The following is a 21,117-nucleotide window of genomic DNA, read 5'->3' on the forward strand; positions in this document are numbered from 1 at the left end:
GCAAACCTTAAAGCAGAAATCTATATATACAGCAGGTTCACTGGGGGCAAATGATGGAATGATTATAGGTCTACACAACAAAAGTAGGAGAGAGGGAGTGATGGAGACTGGGGCTATCAGCCAGGATGACATAAATTATATTAGACAGATAAAGTGCTAAACCATGGAAGAATAATTGATTTCCTGATGGCATACAATGACTTACCTGTAGCCTTTTTATTACAGTGCCAAATACATAATGAGTTTTAGGGTGAGCCAGAACAGGGGCTTTTACAGTCTCTTCTTCTATTTAAACTGTTTAAAATTTGGTCTCTAAAAAGTGAAGAAACAGCTGTAATTTTAGTCATCAGTATTAGAAGCATGCAACACTGACATTGCTTTGCTTTTAGGACTGTGTGTCCCCATTTTTAACATGGAGAGGAAGGAATGACCTCAGGGCACTAAACTAGGACTTGGGAGATCAGGGATCAATTGCCTGAGCTGCCACAGATTTCCTGTGTGGCCTTGAGCAAGTCACTTAGCCTCTCTGTGCTTCAGCTCCCCATCTGTACAGTGGGGATAATTGTACTTCCCTACCACACTGGGGAGCTGTGAGGATTAAACATTGTGAGGTGCACTGTGAGGAACTCCATTACTATGTTAATGGGGGCCATAAAATACCATCGATTGTATAAGCCTCTGTTTATAACTTGGGGGTTACCACTTGTCTCTAACATCTTATCACAAATTCTTAATCTTGAATCACATTATTTTAAGAGTTTTCCAGACATTATGTCAGGTCATTTTATATATATATATATATATATATATATATATATACACACACATACACATGCTCATAACTAGTATTAGTTTCTTTCTTCCCCTTGTGCAGAAGTAATATTAGTAAAGACCTATCTGTGTACTGATATATATAAGAGTATATACTGTCATTCAAGATTTAAATCAAGATTTAAATTTTGGGGTTTTTTTTAATAAACATGATTGACCTAATCAAAAGTCTTTTTTTAATAGGATCATGCCAACAGTCTAATTAAACAGTTCTGAAGCTGTTAATAATATCTCATTAAAAAGATGTTATAAAAAAATGAATCTGTTGGAGAATGGGATACAGTTGGATTATGTATAATCACGTTTTTCTGTCTGTTTGACAGGCTTTGGAAAAGATTTTATAGTATTCACCAAGCAGGGAAATAAATATCCCTACTTTACATTCACAGATGTCACTGATTTGTAACAACATAAAAAGTTCAAGGTAACCTTTTCACACTAATCATTTCCTTAATAACACTGAAGAAAACTTCTCTTAGTCTAACTAAGAAACAACATTAGTGAACATTAGTAACTGCATGTAATATACATTTTCCACTCATTCATGTCAGATGCTTTATTTTTGCTTTACTGTCGCAGAAGCATTCAAGTCCCTCAGTTTCCACCAGTGAGATTTTTGGAAGATGATCAAGGAATTTCTGAAGTACAAATTGACCCGAGGCAAAAATTTCACTTGTAAAAAGTTCTATGAAGCAAGGCCCACAAAAAGTCCAAATCCTTTGTTTTATTCAATTTGTATCCATCTTGTGTCCTCACTTGGCAATCTTTGAGTCCAATTCTGATCTTAACTGCATCAGTGTAAATCTGGAGTGTAACTCCATTGCCTACAAAGTCAATGAAGACAATGGGACTAATATGGTTCACACCAGCTGAGGATCCGGCCCCAAGATTAGCATGATTGTATGTTACAAATAACACTCCCATGGTGAAAAATAGTTGGTATCCATCAAGGCAAATTTTGCAATTTTTGAAATGCTGTCGGATGCTGTAAGTTTCACATTCATTTTCAATAAGACTCCAAAGTTCCCACAGAAGTCAGGAATTTTTTCTGTGAGTAACTACTAGTTTTCAATGGATGACACAGTATACATGCTTTAAAAAACTAAGGATTCTGCCTTGTTTTGGCAAATAACGATGTCAGGAAACAAGGTGTTGCCTTCATATATCAGTCGAACCATAGGCGAGCAAAGGAGAGTATAGCACCTTTACAAAGGGTGAAGGAAGAACTGAATGTCTCTTGCCTTTGATGTAATGCATCTGAAATCTCTCTCAAAAATCAGTGCATTCTCAAGCTGACAAGTGCCTGAAACAGTGCTTAGAGTCAGAAAGAAAGAAATGCTTTACTTCACAATGGTGGGGACATAAATCCTAATGTCTTGAACTTTTAACCACCCATCCTTTAACAAGCTCTTTTATTATTCTCAAGTCAGGTTTTAAATGAGCAGAGAAGAAACTGCAGACCTCAGCACTTAAATTAGACCCATGGCTTCAGAACTGTTTTCCATTCACTCGACAACACAGTTTGCCTAATTATTGTCATCAGTGTGCATTTTTTTCTTTAAAGGAAATATTGACCTCTCCTTAGGCAAATACTGAAAGAGACCTCTTCTTTTATTGATAGCTCTGCAGCATCTAACATTCAAAGAACTGTAGGTTAGAATTCAATGAGGGGGGGAAGAGAAAAATTAGACATGAAAATCAGAGGTCTGCATAGTGTCTTGGCAAAGCTGTATCATACTGTAGTGTGGGAGACCCAGACACAGGTGAGGGAAACTAATCCTGGACTTTGACGGTATCTTGGAGTATAATAGAGGTGATGCCCTCAATCTCCAAGGAAAAGGGTTTGTGCCACATCATTCACAGGCACCCTCTGGGAACAAGTGCAGAGTACTATTCTAGCCTCAAAGGGCTCTGAGAGTTCTCACAATGCTGAGACTGGATTGAACAATCAGCCACTGACATGGATTTATGAAGAAGGGACAATATTTAATAAGAGAGGATGGCAGCTCAGAATACAGCAGTGTGCTGAAAACCCAATGGGCCTTGCTCAGAACAGTCTGATCCTGACGTAGGTGTTTGAGAGACGGGAAATGCTCCATAGGCCAGAAAGAGGCAGAAGAAAATCCCATACTGAGATGCCACTTCCAAAAACTCCATATTCATCATCATCAAAAGGAATTAGGAAACAGCAATACTTGCTAATACATTTCTTTTAAAAATGTAACTTAGCTCTGCTCGAGACATCTTGTAAAAAGAGTTCTACAGAGGAGAACCACAAATAGATATTAGTTTAAATGAAGCAGTTCTCATATCTATGTCCTCCACAAAATCAAAAAGTTCTGGCATCTCATTAGAAAAATCTGTCAGAGCTGGGCCAATCCTACCCCCCAAAATTTCTCTTGAATATTCATTCAAATATGTCACTTGGATTGCTTTCTGCCATTTTCTTGACTCTTGTATTTGCTTTCAGCAGATATTCGGGTGTACAAGTTTACTGGTGAGAACATTCACAGAATCAGTGAGTTTTAATCAAATAGTGGAGAACATGCCTAGGAAGTGGAATGTGAATTACAACATGCACATAGCCTTAAATGTTCAGGCTACCATTGCATGGACAAGTACTAGCCATACATGGTGTCAAGTCATCTGGAAGAGGAGTTTGTGACACTGTAAAACAAACCAATATGTAAAAGCTCAGCCTCTGAAGCATCCCTGCCACTTTTTTGGCCATACTTATAGGCTGTGCTTGCTCTATTTCAGGACAGTTTCTAATTAAATACCCAGAATGTTTGCTGTAAAACCATTTAATAATTTCTGTGGTGGCTAAAATATGATCATATTCATCCAACCTGTACTTTAGTGAAATGTTTAATTATTTCTTAGCAAACAGGTGAAATCATAAAAACATACCTCCTAAAGGAGCTAACAAGCTTTAATTCAGGATGTTTACAACCAAGGGGAATCATATTAACTGCAGATGTTAATTTACCGTAACAAGACAGGTCTATTGCTAACTGCTCCTTCTTTTCAAGAGGAGAATGTTTTCAATAATTATTTTAACTGCAGGTGTTGAGAATAGCTCAGCAGGAACAAAAGTATAATTTAAAACAATCCTGTCACCATCACTTGTGTTTACAAAAACAGCTTTATTCATTCTAACAAATAAATAAAACATTTTTCAAACAAGCCTGTTTATCTGCTGCCTTGAACACAAACCTCACCAGAGTGCCCTCATGCTTGGGTCACAGTCCTTAACCTGCAGTAGGTTTGCAACTCAGACCTGAAAGCGTTTGCCGTCACCTTCAGCCCCCAACTAAAACCTCTCCAGCGCATCATCAAGGATCTGCAACCTATCCTGAAGGACAATCCCTCACTCTCACAGATCTTGGGAGACAGGCCATTCCTCGCTTACAGACAGCCCCCCAACCTGAAGCAAATACTCACCACCAACTACACACCACACAACAAAAACACTAACCCAAGAACCTATCCTTGCAACAAAGCCTGTTGCCAACTCTGTCCACATATCTATTCAAGGGACACCATCATAGGACCTAACCACATCAGCCACACCATCAGGGGCTCGTTCACCTGCACATCTACCAGTGTGATATATGCCATCATGTGCCAGCAATACCTCCCTGCCATGTACATTTGGCCAAACCAGACAGTCTCTATGTAAAAAAATAAATGGACACAAATCAGACATCAAGAATTATAACATTTAAAAACCAGTCGGAGAACACTTCAACCTCTCTGGACACTCAATAACAGACTTAAAAGTGGCAATTCTTCAACAAAAAACTTAGAAAACAGACTTCAATGAGAAACTGCAGAACCGGAATTAATTTGCAAACTGGACACCATCAAATTATGCCTGAATAAAGACTGGGAGTGGATGGGTCATTACAAAAACTGAAAACTCATTTCCCTATTCTAATTTCCCCTTACTGTTACTCACACCTTCCTGTCAACTGTTTGAAATGGGCCACTCTGATTACCACTAGAAAAGTGATTTTTCCTCCTGTTGATATTAGCCCACTTTAGTTGAATTGTCTCATTAGAACCAACCCCCCACTTGGTAATGCAACTCCCATTTTTCATGTACTGTGTATATATATCTTCCTACTGTATTTTCCACTGCATGCATCTGATGAAGTGGATTTTACCCCACAAAAGCTTATGCTCAGATACATTTGTTAGTCTCTAAAGTGTCATAAGTAATCCTCATTGTTTTTGCTTTAACTGTTACTGACCCAGTTGAGAGTAGCCTGGAGCCATTTGAAGGGAAGGAATGAGCAAAGAGATGTTTTTTCACAAATTCATTGGATTGAGGGCAGATTTTTTATTCACTTATTCACACTATATTCTGAAGCTAAAAATGATCACTCCTAACTCAATGGCACTCTGAAAATTTTAGTTTTCATTTCTTTCAGGCCAAAATTAAAATGAGTTTGAGAGTCTCAAACTATTTCCAACTGAATCTTGTTTGAAAAAGCAAAACCATTTAATTCCATTCCTCACAAATGAACATTTCTTCCCAGAAGAAACATAGGATTAGAATAATAAAAAATATTTTTTACACATTGAAATTATTATTGGAAGAACAATACTAGCTCATAATATTCCTAAAATTATTGTGGACAGAATGTTTTACTAGTTAATAATACTGAGATTAATTGTGAGATGAAACTAGACTTTGACTCTTGCAAATGTTTTCTAATTAGAAAATATGTTTCTTTATAGTTTCATATTGTCATGCCAATCAAAGTAATAATCTATCGCTACATAATCATCACATTAGAATTAATGATAGAATTCTTTGTAAAGCTAAATTTAACTGTAAGGAAGGCTGGGAACAGTACTGTCAATATTAGTTGCATGTTCTCTTATCTTATCTTCCAAGAAAATAGATTATTCCTTATAGTAAGACTCTCTTGATTCAAAAATGGTGCAATAATTAAATAAAAGCATGACATTAAAAGCAATTTTTCTTTATCAGTTCACTCCTGATTATGACAGACTTCAGGAAAATGAGTTGACAATCACTGATATATGGATATCCCTTCTGAGAAGGTGTGCAACTTCTTTTAGCATGCTGGAGGAATTGAAACCAATAATTTTAACATGAACGCTACTGGAACTGTTTTAGAGATAGAGACTGTCCTGAGAATTTTGCTGAAGTAATCTGAAGTCAGGTGAAAATGAGAAAATTCTACAAGAACCAGAAGGCACAAAAAGACACCACTTCTCATGCTAGCTGATGGTTGATATTGAAGTCCAAATTAACAGTGGCCTTTGATATCACATCATCAAAACTGTATTTGCATCTCCAAATAAACATTTACAGGTGCAAAACCTGTATTTACAATCACATCTCAGGTAATTATATGTATATTGAAGATGACTGAAAAATTTCAGTTGAAAGCCTTTTCATTGCAAAATAGATTTTTGTCAAAACAGAAATTTCTATGGGAACTTTCCAATTTCAATTAAAAGTTTCATGTTTTTGTTGAAAATAATCAAAAATGGTACTTTTTCAGCTGAAATTTTTCTGTTTTGTGTTGCCAAAAACTGTCTGGTTTGGGGGTGTTCACAAAATCAAAACAATTGGAAGACAATTTTCAGTGAAAAAGAAACATTTTTCACAGAAACAGAAAAATATTTTTCAGCTAGCTCTAATGTAAATCCATCTCAGACTTATACATATCTAGTTCCTTGTACATGTCTGTGAGGCAAACCCGCAGCCAAACCAGGGCTGTTCACTCAGCAGCCCCTCCAACAGACATCCTCCATCATGCTCCCAGGGTATGCTTCAGGAGGCGAGGGCAGCCTTATTGCCTACGTCTTGTATTTTCCTCTAGAGGGTCCTGTGGGAGGGTGCTCCCTGCCCGCCCCTCACCCCAGCCCTCTGGTCCTCACCACTGAGTCCCTGTCCCATGAGTCTCCCCGGCCACCCCCTCCACACCACCTGAGCCAGATGTATGACCTTGCAGCTGGCCCACCTACAAACCACACCTAGGGACCAGTTGTACATGCTCATGTTCCACACCCTTCAATTGCTCACCCTCATGTCCCATCCTGACACCAAATGGCAGGCCTCTTACCACCCATGGAGAATGAGGCGCTCCAGGGGCCAGCCTGTATTCCACCCTGGTCCCACAGTCTGCCAGGGATATTAGTTGGTACCTCCTTCATGGAGCCTAGTGTGGTTCACCATCTTCCCTGACATATGCCCCTTCTATGGCAAGAAGGAGACCCTGGTGCACATTCACATCAAGTGCACCAGGTTGCGGCTCCTTTTCGGTCTCCTCCAGAACCTTATCTTCTGGTTCTGACTGCACTTTTCCCCACACCTCCTGATGCATGCACACTCCATCTATGCCCCCATGAAGTCACGAGACCTACTCATCAACCTCCTCCTGGCATTGGCCAAGGTGGCTGTCTACCATACCAGGAGGAAGAAGCTGGATGGGGAGGTGCTCTGTGACTATGGGGCCTATTTCCACTCCTCCATGAAATCACATCTCCAGGCAAAGTTCCTCTGGGCTGCATCCACTGGCTCCCTGGATACCTTTGAGGAGCAGTGGGTGCTGTCTGGGGTTCTCTGTTCGGTGTCCCCCTCTGAATCCCTTCTTTGGATCCTGTGACCCTCACTACCATCCAGTTGAGACCTGGGTCTTATAGCTCTTCCCCTTAGGCTGAGAAGAGGGGCCGTTAGATGTGGGCAGGCTTGACCACACCTGCCCTTCTCCAGCACTTCAAAATAGGTGCATCTCCCATAGAGCTGTGGTGACTCACCACTCAGGCATGCAACAACAACTCGGCTGCACTAATTTACTCTTCCTACACAGCCTGCAGTGACTTAGCCTCCAGGCATGTGGCTGCAGCCTATCCTGGAGAAGAGCCTGGGTCAGGTGACCCCCCGTCTCAGGTATTTCCCCAACTCTGCCAAAGCTGCAGATCAATCTGTGCAACAGCATTATGCAGCCAGGATCCCTCCTGCTGCCTCGCAGGAGACAGACTCACTGGGCTCTCAGCCTGGTCCTGCTCCAGTTCCTGCCTCCGTCTTGCAGGGATGTGGGAACAATTTGTATAGTGGGGGTGCTGAGAGCCACTGAAACAAACTGTAAACCCCGTAGCAGATGAAAACCACTTCAAGCCAGGGGGTGCGGCAGCACCCCTAGTTCCAGCACCTGTGCCACCTTGCCAAAGTCCTGTTCCAGTTTTGTCCTGGCCTTACTCTGGCCTAGCTCCAGCCCTGTTACTGACCCTCTCCAGCCTTGTCTCTGCCTCCTGACCCCTCAGACTCTGACCACCCAGCTCCAACCTCTGGCCTTTTCCTGGACTCTGGCTATGATACTGATTTGTATTTTTTACAGACTCTGTCCACCCGTCTTCAACCTGTGCCCTGCACCTGGACCTTGTCTACAGTCCTGTTTTTTGGCTTGTCTACAGACTCTGATCTTGGTTCTGACCCTGGCCTGTCCCCCAGATCTCAGTTCAGTGCTACCCTCATCCCAGCTCCAAGCTTTTGTCCAGACTCTACTTCTGCTCCAACCATCAGACCTGACTGCCAGGAGGCAGTGCCTGACAACATCTACATTAATGTGTATGCACATGTAATATTATAGGTGAACACTATTATAAATTTGACTCTCTGTGTCAGAAAGTCAATTTCTCGCTTGTCTACTTATCACACTTGCTCTTCCTTTTGTTCTTCAAATGTTTTAAGTCAGATAATAGTTTTCTTCTTCCCAAGGTGGCATCATATTCTCCTCTTTTGCTTTGTATCTCACTGTCAAGGCATCTTCTGAGGATTCTCTTTCTTTCCACTCCTTGAAAAGGCTCAAATGAAATATTTGCCAGGATCTGATTCTGTCTGGATCTGTTTTCCATAGTACCTCAAAAGGGCCCTAACATTTTGTTAAATTTACTGGTATCTGTAGACAACAATAGCACTTCTTCTGCTGGTTGTTGGAAGAACTAGTATGTCCCCGCACAAAGCAAATACCAAATTTTCTGGCTTTTTGGGGAGGCTTCTGAATTTTCTTCAGCCCACTCTCTCTCTCTGTCTCTCTCAGGTGTTCTCATCTCTCCCTCATCTCAAAGGTATATAAGACTATATTTGCAGAACAATGCAGTTTCTCAGCTTCCCTTTCACATATGTAGGGGACCTCTCCCCCGTGGCCCTTATAGAAACTCAAACTAGGAATCTGGGAAATGTCCCAGTATGTGAATAATAGAAATGGGAATCACTTGGCTCAGTCATCCTGCGTTTCTGACACAATTTTCAAACTTGTTAGCATTGAGTTAAAGTTTGCCACTAAATCATCAGTTTGGGAGTGTTAAGGTTGTGTTTTAATAATGTTGATACCCATCTCTTCATGAAGGAACTGCAACAACTGAGATATAACATTTGTTCAACTGTAATGCCTTCCCATGAATGCTACTAGATATTAAATGAACCTAGTTTGAGACCCATAATCCCTCCATCTCACATCAGTCAAAATCTGGTACATCACACAATTCAGTCATAGCGTTCAAGGCCAGAAGGGACCACCAGTTCATCTAGCCTGATCTCCCATCTACCCCAAGCCACCAATACCATCCAGCACCCATACACTAACCCCAACAATTGAAATGAGACCAAAGTATTACAGACACTAGGAGACTAGACTGTTATGTGCCACAGGCAGAGAATGGGAAAGACCAAGGTGCACCAATGCCCTAGGCCCCCGCAACGGCAGGGAAGTGATAAGTGAGATATACCCAGATGTTCTCTGGCAAATGACCCACACCCACATGCTGCAGAGAAAGGCAAAAAACCCAAAGGTCAGTACCAATCTTCCCAAACCCACATATGGTGATTAGTTATACCCTGAGCGTGTCAACAAGAACCAGTCAGCCAAGCATCTAAGAGCGAGAGAGAGAGAGAGAGAGAGAGAGAGAGCTTGGTGTCATGTCAGAGCACTGGCCCACACTATCCAGTGTCCCCTTTCCAGCTGTGACCATCTCTGATGCTTCAGAGGAGGAAGACAAAACAACAACACCTCCCCCCCCCAATCCCCACATAATAATAATTTTACATTCTCCTGAGAATTCTCCCTGTCAAATGGTTTTACATGACCACTCCTGCCATTCCATGAAGGTTCTGAGTGAAAATGGCCCCTGTAGTAACTTCCTAAACAAACAATCAATCCTTCATCCATAAGAGTCCAGTGCCCTACTAGAGAGTAGTGAGATTCGACCATTTCCTTTGTGGCTAGTGCCAAGTCCTTCCCATCTACTGAAAGCATATCAGAAGTAGCTGTCAGCTCTTCTCCCTGGAATTTTGGCAGGGGCAAAGGAACTAGAACCCACATCAGTTTTTGACTATACACCAAACTTTGCAACTGGGTGTATCTATGGAGGATTGAAATTAGCAATAACTGCTGTGGATCTGGATCTTCCCTTTCTTCCTTCTCTTCAATTGGAGTTTCACATTGTAATGGCAACAACAACAAAAAAAGACTTCAAAAAAAGCATCTTGGCATATTTATTCTTCCTCATCAGCTTCCATATCCAATTTAATTTCATTTGAGGAAATCTGAACTAGATATTTTTAAGTGCATCCTTAAACCAGAATTTGAAGATCTTTCTACTTTATACACCATCAACAACAATAAGAAGAATTAGAATTTAGCTTGATAACTTTGTGGTAGAATAAAATATAATTTGTTCTTCCTTCAGCTATCTTGGTTCTGCAGTGTAGGCACTAATAAAAAAAATGTGATTTAGTCAGTAAACTAAGCGGATAAGAGTTAAAAGATATAGAGGGAGTGGAAATGAGCAGTCAGGAGACATTTTTTACAGAGCCATTTTCTTGACCACAACACTTTAAACATTTATTTTTCCCAAGAAAATATGTGCTCTCTACCTGAGAGACTATTTCTTTCTTTAATGAAAAAAAAATCATTACCATCCCCTTAGACAATTTTAGTTCCATTTCCTCCAGTTGTTGTAATCTCCAAAATCTAATCTATGGATGTATCCTTCTCTTTCATAACTCTGTCCTCCATTTCATTAATAGACACATACACATAGAAAAATAGTCAAGACCATGGTATCTTATTGAATACAACTATGGTTGTTAAAGTCCACATTAAAATGAACTCAGTGTACTCTCTATATTGGACATGGTCTTGGACATTTCATAGTATCAGCTTACTAAAGTATCACAAAGAGAGGATAATCAGTCACTAACTACGCTGAGATGGCTGAACCATTGATTGCTTCTGCTTCTCAGGATGTCCCATTATATAGAATAAATGAAAATTGTTGGAGTACATTGGAAACTGCTGTTCATGAAGGTGCCCCTGTGGAACTTCCTGTATCTTTTCTCATCTTTATTGAAGGACTGGAGCGATTTCTGCACTGTTTTCACTTACTGCAGGGCATTCATCCCCTTCTATAGTCCGGAGTGTACTATTCAGCTTCCCTAATTCAACTCATTGATCGCTTTGGGAAAAAGCAGAATGATACAGTAATCGGAATCTCTGCTACCTCCTGCTAACCTGGATGAATTCCTAAATAGCTCCCATTATAGACATCAATCACATCTTGCATCCCAAGTGATGATAGGCTGGTCTCTTAACAGGTAGACACATCTGTTCTACTCTGTCAGACTTGATTTACACTGATTGAATTCTGAAATAATTACACCTTTTATTTCAAATACAGTGTAAATCTGTTCAGGATTAATGTATTACTTTAAAAATGGTTACCAAATTGCCATTTGTTGTATACTATTTGTTGTATACCTCAATACATATTTACATATTGTGTGTTATTGTTTATTTATTAAATATTTAAGTATTTATGGCTTAAAATTACCTTTACATCTGAGATTATTTTAAGAAATGTTTTGGCTTGTTGGCCTTTAATTTATGCAATAGACACTGGATAGAAGAGGTCATTTTGTTTATTTAAAAATATATTTTAAGAAGTTGATGAGTACAGTTAACAACTGTAACTGAAAAAGAAACTGCAAGCAAATTCACTTAACATGCTGGAAGATAAATGTAATGAACAAAATGTAATAATAATATGCAACAGATACCTGATATGTTGGACGTTGTTTAGCACATTGTAGGTGCTATACATAATTCAGATAAATATTGATAGTTTATAATTAATACAACAGGCAAAATGGTTATGTACCATACTACTTACTTTGCTTTTTATCATTCTTTGGTGTGTAAGCAGATACATGCAGGCTAAATAAAAGTAGTAGTATGAAGAAAAGAAAGAAAGAAAGAAAGAAAGAAAGAAAGAAAGAAAGAAAGAAAGAAAGAAAGACATAAAAATGATAGAGAAGCTGAAAGTAGAAAACAAGAGAGATGTATGTAGAGTAGTTTAGAAGAATGTTTTCCTTCACTCTGGCCAGAACTTGCTATTTTCTTTTTTTCTTCTTCTTCTTAAAGGACTATTTGGGGGGAAATATTCTTTCTTCTTTTCTTTCTTTTTTATTATGGTAGATATGTATGTTCTTTAAACCTCTGATCTATTTCTCTATTACATTAGTTGTTGGGCAATTCCATCTCCCCCAACAGCCCTTCACCCCTTTAAGGGACCAAAATCAGTTTTTTTTCTTTAGACTATGGTGGGAAAAATGAGTACTGAATTCTTAACTAGAGTACACTGTAGCTTTTTTCACCATATTTGTATGTGTTATCAGGTTTAATCAGCTTCATTGGAACAGATCACATGGGTCAAACCCAATCAGAGTCTTTCTGTGGCTTTCAGTGGGTTTTGGACCAGGCCCGTGGTTGTTTCTCATGTGTCCCTGATTTACCTATTGCTGGGTCAGTCCAGCCAAGCAAAAGCCATTTTCAATCAGGTTCTCAGTGACAGAGCTCTCTGATTAAGTAATTAAACATTTTATCTTAGCCCTTGTAGATGTCTGACTCTGTACATTTACCTTCTGTACTTTCCTAGTTTCCAGGAAAGGTCTCATTATTAAATCCCAGGTCTTAAAAAGTAATTTATTTCATTGGGATCAGAGTTCTTTTGTTGCAATAGAGGGCCAGTCCCACTTCCATTTCTGAACAAGCAAACCTCTGTGAATGGGCATGAACCCAAACATTAGCTATGGGTTTGTAGTGGCTTCAACCGTGATTAAAAAAAAACAACAGGTTCAATCAATTGTGAATCTTTTCATTCTTCAGTGCCATCTGAGCCGGATTAGAATTTTATATAACTTTCTCCTGGACCTGCAAGCCGACCTCAACTACTCCAAGATACATGTTATTGTGTTCACTGATATGGATGAGTCACTATAAAGAAAAACAAATGAGAAAAAGCATATGAGGAAAGTAACCTTAAAGGGGATTTAACAAGTGTTTAGTTTTTCTTTCTTAATGTAAACAAGGAAAGTCTGGTATCTTGGTACTAATATACAAAAACCTGATTAGAAATGAATAGATATATAAAAAAATTCTAATGAACTTTTCTAAAAGGAAACTCCAATCCCACTGTATTGTTTTGTGACACAATTGAAGATACTAGGTGCTGACCAGAGATTGGCATTTTTATCTGCCATAAAAAGCATTCCTGACCCAATTCTTTTTTAAAGCTACCTTAAAATTTGAGTAGAGCCAATCCATTATATATATGCTTTCACAACCCATTCTGTGACAATGAACTATGCCATTCATATCTGATTCATACCTTTTATTTCACTGATAACTTAATAAACCTCAAACTGTACCCTCAAACACTGTAGTAATAGCATAATTTTTGGCATAGCTGCAAAAAACAAATCACAGCAAAAACCACCATGACCACAACATTGGTTGAGAAACCAATCTGGCTCTCCATCCTTCTGTTCCCTGATCCTATTCAGGTATGTTAGCATGCATAGCATATAGGATCACTCATTCTTTGGAAATCAGCCTCAGCATGATGGAGTCACTGGTTGTGACTCCACAGCCAAAGCCACACAGAAAATGCAGCTGAAGTTGGACCTAATCCCTTAACTTTATAAGCAAAGCAAAATATTTCCTCTTCATTGAAAGAATTCGGATTGGATTTCTGTGAACATTTCAAGTAAATCCTCTAAATGTGTTAAAAATTGGAAGCATATTAAAGGATGCATTTAAAAACAAAATCACTGGTTTTATAGGGGCAGATCTTCTGCTGGTACTGGTTAGTGTGACTGCATTATCTTCAGTTTCCTTGTCATGGGGGATGCAGGGGGTTGGCCCTTGGAAATGAAGCAGATCCCTCTCTCCTGTGTCAGGACAGATGCCCCCATTTGCTCAATTAAGAGGGCGGGGCAGCACCTAGTGGGTATTAAAGACCAAGGGGAATGAGTGATTTGGAGAAGACTTAGTGAGAGTCAGTCAGGAGAGTGGAGGGCTTGGGGGAGGCGGAAAGCTGTAGAGCACAGTAAGCTCTCTCTGTAGGTCCTCCCTGGCAAGAGGGATGAATTGTCTAGGAGACTTTATTTTTGGGACCTGGTAGAAGGCTGAAGGCAGGACAGCAACAAGAGGGGTTTGCTAGCAAACTTTTCCTAGCCAGGGGCAGCAGGCTGAAAGCAGCAGGAGGAGGAGCAGTGGAGGGAGTTATCTGCTGGCTCTAAGTTGGAGAGCCAGAGCCGAGGACCAGAGAGGGCTGAAGGCAGGGTAGAAGAAGAGGGGCTTACATGCTGATGGCTCTATGATGGATCCAGGGAAGCAGTGAGAGGGCCAGAGGGAATGAGGGATGCTCCCCTGGTAAAGACTTCCTGGCAGTGAGGCTATGGGGGTTCCTGCTGACACACCAATTGTAAGGTTTGGGGGAGGGGGCTGTACTGGAGAGGCAGAGCATGATGAGGGATGCCAGGGCATGGTGAGGGATGCCAGGGTTGGATCTTGCATGTACTCTTTCAGCTATGCTGGGGAATTCTGGACTATGGCTGTGAGAGTTTTGTTATGATAAATGTGCCTGGGACTTTTGTAACAAATCAGCCCCACAAGGGCCATTTGCACTAAGAAAGATTTGAACTATTTGAAGGGACTCTGATAGGGGAAACTGAGGCATACATGGCCTGCCATGCTGTAGAATGCCCCCTTGTGACAGATTAGTGGGGCCCCCATAACAGTCCCATTGGATTCCTTTGAGCCCCTCGAGTTTCATAGTGCGAAAAAAACACTTTCTGCATATCTATAGCTTAGTGATCTGATATCATTGTTACAGAATGGAATGGGAAAACTCTTTGTATGGTCCTCCTCTAGATTCCCTAAGGTCCATTGAAAACATACAGCTGAATTGTTCCCCCCACCCCATCTGCTAGTCTAGAAAGGTTGACAAGTAGGCCCCTCTGTACTCCTAAATTCCCAGGAAAGATCTTCAGGGTTGTGGGAACCCTGCACCCCAAACAGATGTGGGACCCCACTGCTGCTACTTTAAAGCAGGGGTGGCCAACCTGTGGCTCTGGAGCCACATGCGGCTCTTCAGAAGTTAATATGCGGCTCCTTGTATAGGTATCAACTCCAGGGCTGGAGCTACAGGTGCCAACTTTCCAATGTGCTGGGGGTGCTCACTGTTCAACCCCTGGCTCTGCCACAGGCCTTGTCCCCACTCCGCTCCTTCTCCTCCCCCCATTCCCCAGAGCCTCCTGCATGCCACAAAACAGCTGATTGGGACGTGCGGGGAGGGAGTGGTAGGCCCTGATTGGTGGCTGCCAGTGGATGGGAGGCACTGGGACTGGGGTGGAGGAGCTGATGAGGGGCTGCTGATGTATTACTGTGGCTCTTTGGCAATGTACATAGGTAAATTCTGGCTCCTTCTCAGGCTTAGGTTGGCCACCCCTGCTTTAAAGCATTTGATCTCATTATGGGGCGTGATGCAGTCTGGAATGCACCAACAAATAGGGAATATAAGCAGGTTTGCTGCTTCTGTGAAGAACTTTCAAAGAAGATAGTGGGATAAAAGCTCAAAGAAGAGCACTGAAAATTATTAAGGAGAGTTTGACTTGTGAGCAGAGTCAGTTGCCTGACTCACCACTTTACTATTCCAGTTTTAGCCTTGTGTTGCTCCATTGATTTCAGTGGAATTACACTGTTGTGAAACTGAACTCGCAGTGGGCAATCAGACTAACAGTATGGGAAACTTGGCTGAGTGAGAATTAAAGCAGGCACGTTATGATTGTATACAAATATTTGAAAGGTGTAACGAGAGGTAAGGATTAGTTAGCATGAGCTGGGGGTGATGAAATTAATCTGAACAAAGGACAATTCAGGCTGAGTATATGGAAAACATTCCTATGGTGAAGTCTAATTGAGTTGGGAGTATTCTCCCAAGGGAAGTGGTGGGAGCCTGAGCACTTGAGACATCAACAATACTTTTTTCAAAAGTGGCCATTAACATTGAGTGCCCAGCTTGAAACACGAAGAGTCTGATTTTAGAGATACCAAGCACCACAGCTCCCATTGACTTGAATAGGACTTATAAGGCCTGATTCTCTTGACTACAACAGAGTTGCTCCTTTTGAAAATCTGGAAAAATCATGAGAGAATATTTGGTAAGACTGTGGTTGCCAATCTTTCCCATATCAGGACCCCATTTTCCAAGGCAGGATCCTCACAAGTCCCTCTTTCTATCTTTCTTGAGTCTAGCAGGAATTTAGCAATATTGGAAGGGCAGGGTGATCATGACTTCTTGACACCTGTTCATGCCCTCCACCCCGAGTTGAGAACCTATGTTGCAGAAAATTGGCTAGACTTAATCAGTTTGCTGTATCTTTTGAATCTCCCCTTTCTCTGAATCTATTACACTATTTGCTAATTTAATTTGTTGTGATTAATATATTGTTGCAATGTTTCTGCCATTACAGTCTGTAGGAGAATTTAGTTATAATGATGACTAAACTCAACAGCAAATTTTAACAACAGGAATTATAGCACCATTATGCAGAAATGTCTGGTGAATTATACAATTGTATGTACCACAATATAAATCTCAAAGATATTAAACCTCTTTTTGTTTCTTTGAAGCTGCTAGCCTGGGTGCCAGCCAAAATGTAAAATTAGTTCACAAAGGCAATTTACAATTATTTTTTCTTTATCTTGTGGGCTTTTCAGAAGACTGTTAGCTGAGGCTCTGAGTCTGTATTAGCTCAGTTGATAGAAGAGTCTTCTTTACTTACTCAGACTGCATTAGTCCTGCAAGTTGGCAATAGTATTCCAAATAGAATTCAGTTTTTTAGAAGCTGGTTACTATCAAGCAAACATTCCAAAGTGATTTATGAATGCATAAACATGTCAGGTTCGCAACTCTGAGAACATTTACAAAATGAGCACATGAAATAGTCAATGCTCATCAGACACTGGAAGGTAGACACAAAGTTTTTGTTTCTCTAACAAGCTTTCAATAGAAATGCACACTGCTGCAAAAAAGTGAGGAAGTACAGCAGTTTGCAGTTAGAAGAAAGAACAGGAGTACTTATGGCACCTGATAAACTAACACATTTATTTGAGCATAAGCTTTTGTGGGCTACAGCCCACTTCATCGGATGCATAGAATGGAACATATAGTAAGAAGATAGATACAGAGAACATCCTGCTGATAATAGCTCATCTTAATTAATTAGCCTCTTACAGTTGGTATGGCTACTTCCACCTTTTTCATGTTCTCTGTATGTATGTATATATCTTCTTACTATATGTTCCATTCTATGCATCCAATGAAGTGGGCGGTAGCCCACGAAAGCTTATGATCAAATAAATTTGTTAGTCTCAAAGGTGCCACAAGTACTCCTGTTATTTTTGTGGATACAGACTAACACGGCTGCTACTCTGAAACCTATCAGTTTGCAGTTGTAATCTGAGAACACTGCAGATATTTTATAGCACTCTAAATGCTTTGCCAGATGAGTAACATATTTTGCAAACAGTGATAGGCAAGCCTCAAATATTTGAAGGCTTGGCTTGGATGAGGCCCTCCCTGCCAAAAGAAAAGCCATAGCTGCTTGCTGAAAGCTCAGCTAATCCTTTTCAGGTCTTCTCTGTGTTGTCCAACCAACTCTTTACTCCAACTGCCTCCGCCTGTCCCCTTCCTTGAATTCAAACCATTTCCCCCCTAGGCTAATCACCACAACCTGGACTCACTGGCTGCTGTTCACTCTCCCTCCTTTCTTCTTTTGTATATCACAATTTCTCTTCCCTTGCTCTGTTCCCCCTATAACTCCAGCATCTCTCTCACCTTCTCTGATATTCCCACTTAAGATCCTCAGCAGGGCCCCTAGATCTAAAAAATTGCACTCTTTGGGGTTATAGAGTCATAGACTTCAAGGTCAGAAGGGACCATCATGATTGCCCAGTCTGACCTCCTGCACAATGCAGGCCACAGAATCTCACCCACCCACTCCTGTAATAAACCCCTAACCTATGTCCGAGCTATTGAAGTCCTCAAATCGTGGATTAAAGACTTCAAGGTGCAGAGAATCCTCCAGCAAGTGACTTGTGCCCCACACTGCAAAGGAAGGTGGAAAAAAAATCCCCAAGGACTCTGCCAATCTGCCCTGGAGGAAAATTCCTTCCTGACCCCAAATACGGCGATCAGCTAAACCCTGAGCATGTGGGCAAGATTCATCAGCCAGACACCCAGGAAAGAATTCTCTGTAGTAACTCAGATCTCACCCCATCTAACATCCCATCACAGGCCACTGGGCATATTTACCGCTAATAGTCAAAGATCAATTAATTGCCAAAATTAGGCTATCCCATCATACCATCCCCTCCATAAACTTATCAAGCTTAGTCTTGAAGCCAGATATATCTTTTGTCCCCACTGCTCCCCTTGGAAGGCTGTTTCAGAAGTTCACTCATCTGATGGTTAGAAACCTTCATCTAATTTCAAATCTAAACTTCCTGATGGCCAGTTTATATCCATTTGTTCTTGTGTCCACATTGGTACTGAGCTTAAATAATTCCTCTCCCTCCCTGGTATTTATCCCTCTGATATATGCATAGAAAGCAATGATATCTCCCCTCAGCCTTCTTTTGGATAGGCTAAACAAGCCAAGCTCTTTGAGTCTCCTTTCATAAGACAGGTTTTCCATTCCTCGGATCATCCTAGTAGCCCTTCTCTGTACCTGTTCCAGTTTGAATTCATCCTTCTTAAACATGGGAGACCAGAACTGCACACAGTATTCCAGATGAGGTCTCACAAGTGCCTTGCATAACAGTACTAACACCTCCTTATCTCTACTGGAAATACCTTTCCTGACGCATCCCAAGACCACATTAGCTTTTTTCAAGGCCACATCACATTGGTGGCTCATAGTCATCCTGTGATCAACCAATACTCCAAGGTTCTTCTCCTCCTCTGTTACTTCCAAGTGATGAGTCCCCAGCTTATAACAAAAATTCTTGTTATTAATCCCTAAATGCATGACCTTGCACTTTTCACTATTAAATTTCATCCTATTACTATTATTCCAGTTTACAAGGTCATCCAGATCTTCATGTATGATATCCCGGTCCTTCTCTGTATTGGCAATACCTCCCAGTATTGTGTCATCTGCAAACTTTATCAGCACACTCCCACTTTTTGTGCTAAAGTTAGTAATAAAAAGATTAAATAAGACTGGTCCCAAAACTGATCCCTGAGGAAATCCACTAGTAACCTCCCTCCAGCCTTACAGTTCACCTTTCAGTATGACCCATTGTAGTCTCCCCTTTAACCAGCTCCTTATCTACCTTTCAATTTTCATATTGATCCCCATCTTTTCCAATTTAACTAATAATTCCCCATGTGGAACTGTATCAAATGCCTTACTTAAATCGAGGTAAATTAGATCCACTGTGTTTCCTTTGTCTAAAAAATCTGTCACTTTCAAAAACCAGTCAGAGAACACTTCAATCTCTCTGGTCACTCGATTAGAGACCTAAAAGTGACGATTCTTCAACAAAAAAACTTCAAAAACAGACTCCAATGAGAGACTGGTGAATTGGAATTATTTCGCAAACTGGATACAATTAACTTAGGCTTGAATAAAGACAGGGATGGGTCATTACACAAAGTAAAACTATTTCCCCATGTTTATTCCCCCCCCCACACTGTTCCTCAGACAATCTTGTCAACTGCTAGAAATGGCCGACCTTGATTATCACGACAAAAGGTTTTCTCCCTCCCTCCCCGCTCTCCTGCTGGTATTAGCTCATCTTAAGTGATCACTCTCCTTACAGTGTGTATGGTAACACCCATTGTTTCATGTTCTCTGTGTATATAGATCTCCCCACTGTATTTTCCACTGAATGCATCCGATGAAGTGAGCTGTAGCTCACAAAAGCTTATGCTCAAATAAATTTGTTAGTCTCTAAGGTGCCACAAGTACTCCTTTTCTTCTCAAAGAAGGAGATCAGGTTGGTTTGGTATGATCTACCTTTTGTAAAACCAAGTTGTATTTTGTCCCAATTACCATTGGCCTCAATGTCCTTAACTACTTTCTCCTTCAAAAATTTTTCCAAGACCTTGCATACTACAGATGTCAAGCTAACAGGCCTGTAGTTACCTGGATCACTTTTTTCCCCTTTCTTAAAAATAGGAACTATGTTAGCAATTCTCCAGTCATATGGTACAACCCCTGAGTTTACAGATTCATTAAAAATTGGGCTTGCAATGGGCTTGCAATTTCATGTGCCAGTTCCTTTAATATTCTTGGATGAAGATTATCTGGACCCCCTGATTTAGTCTCATTAAGCTGTTCGAGTTTGGCTTCCACTTCGGATGTGGTAATATCTACCTCCATATCCTCGTTCCCATTTGTCATCCTGCCATTATCCCTAAACTCCTCATTAAAGACTGAGGCAAAGTATTTGTTTAAATATTGGGCCATGCCTACATTATCCTTAACCTCCACTTCATCCTCAGAAGTCCACTTCTTCTTTCTTTGTTTTCTTCTTATTTATATGGCTATAGAACCTTTTACTATTGGTTTTAATTCCCTTTGCAAGGTCCAACTCTACATGGCTTTTGGCCTTTCTCACTTTATCCCTACATGTTCTGACCTCAATAAGGTAGCTTTCCTTGCTGATCCCTCCCATCTTCCACTCCTTGTGGGCTTTCTGATTTTTCTTAATCACCTCTCTGAGATGCTTGCTCATCCAGCTTAGTCTACAACTCCTGCCTATGAATTTTTTCCCCTTTCATGGGATGCAGGCTTCTGATAGTTTCTGCAACTTTGACTTGAAGTAATTACAGACTTCCTCTGCCTTTAGATCCACAAGTTCTTCAGTCCAATCCACTTCCCTAACTAAT

Source organism: Lepidochelys kempii, chromosome 6, assembly GCF_965140285.1.
Source record: "Lepidochelys kempii isolate rLepKem1 chromosome 6, rLepKem1.hap1, whole genome shotgun sequence".
Lineage (NCBI taxonomy): Eukaryota > Metazoa > Chordata > Testudines > Cheloniidae > Lepidochelys > Lepidochelys kempii.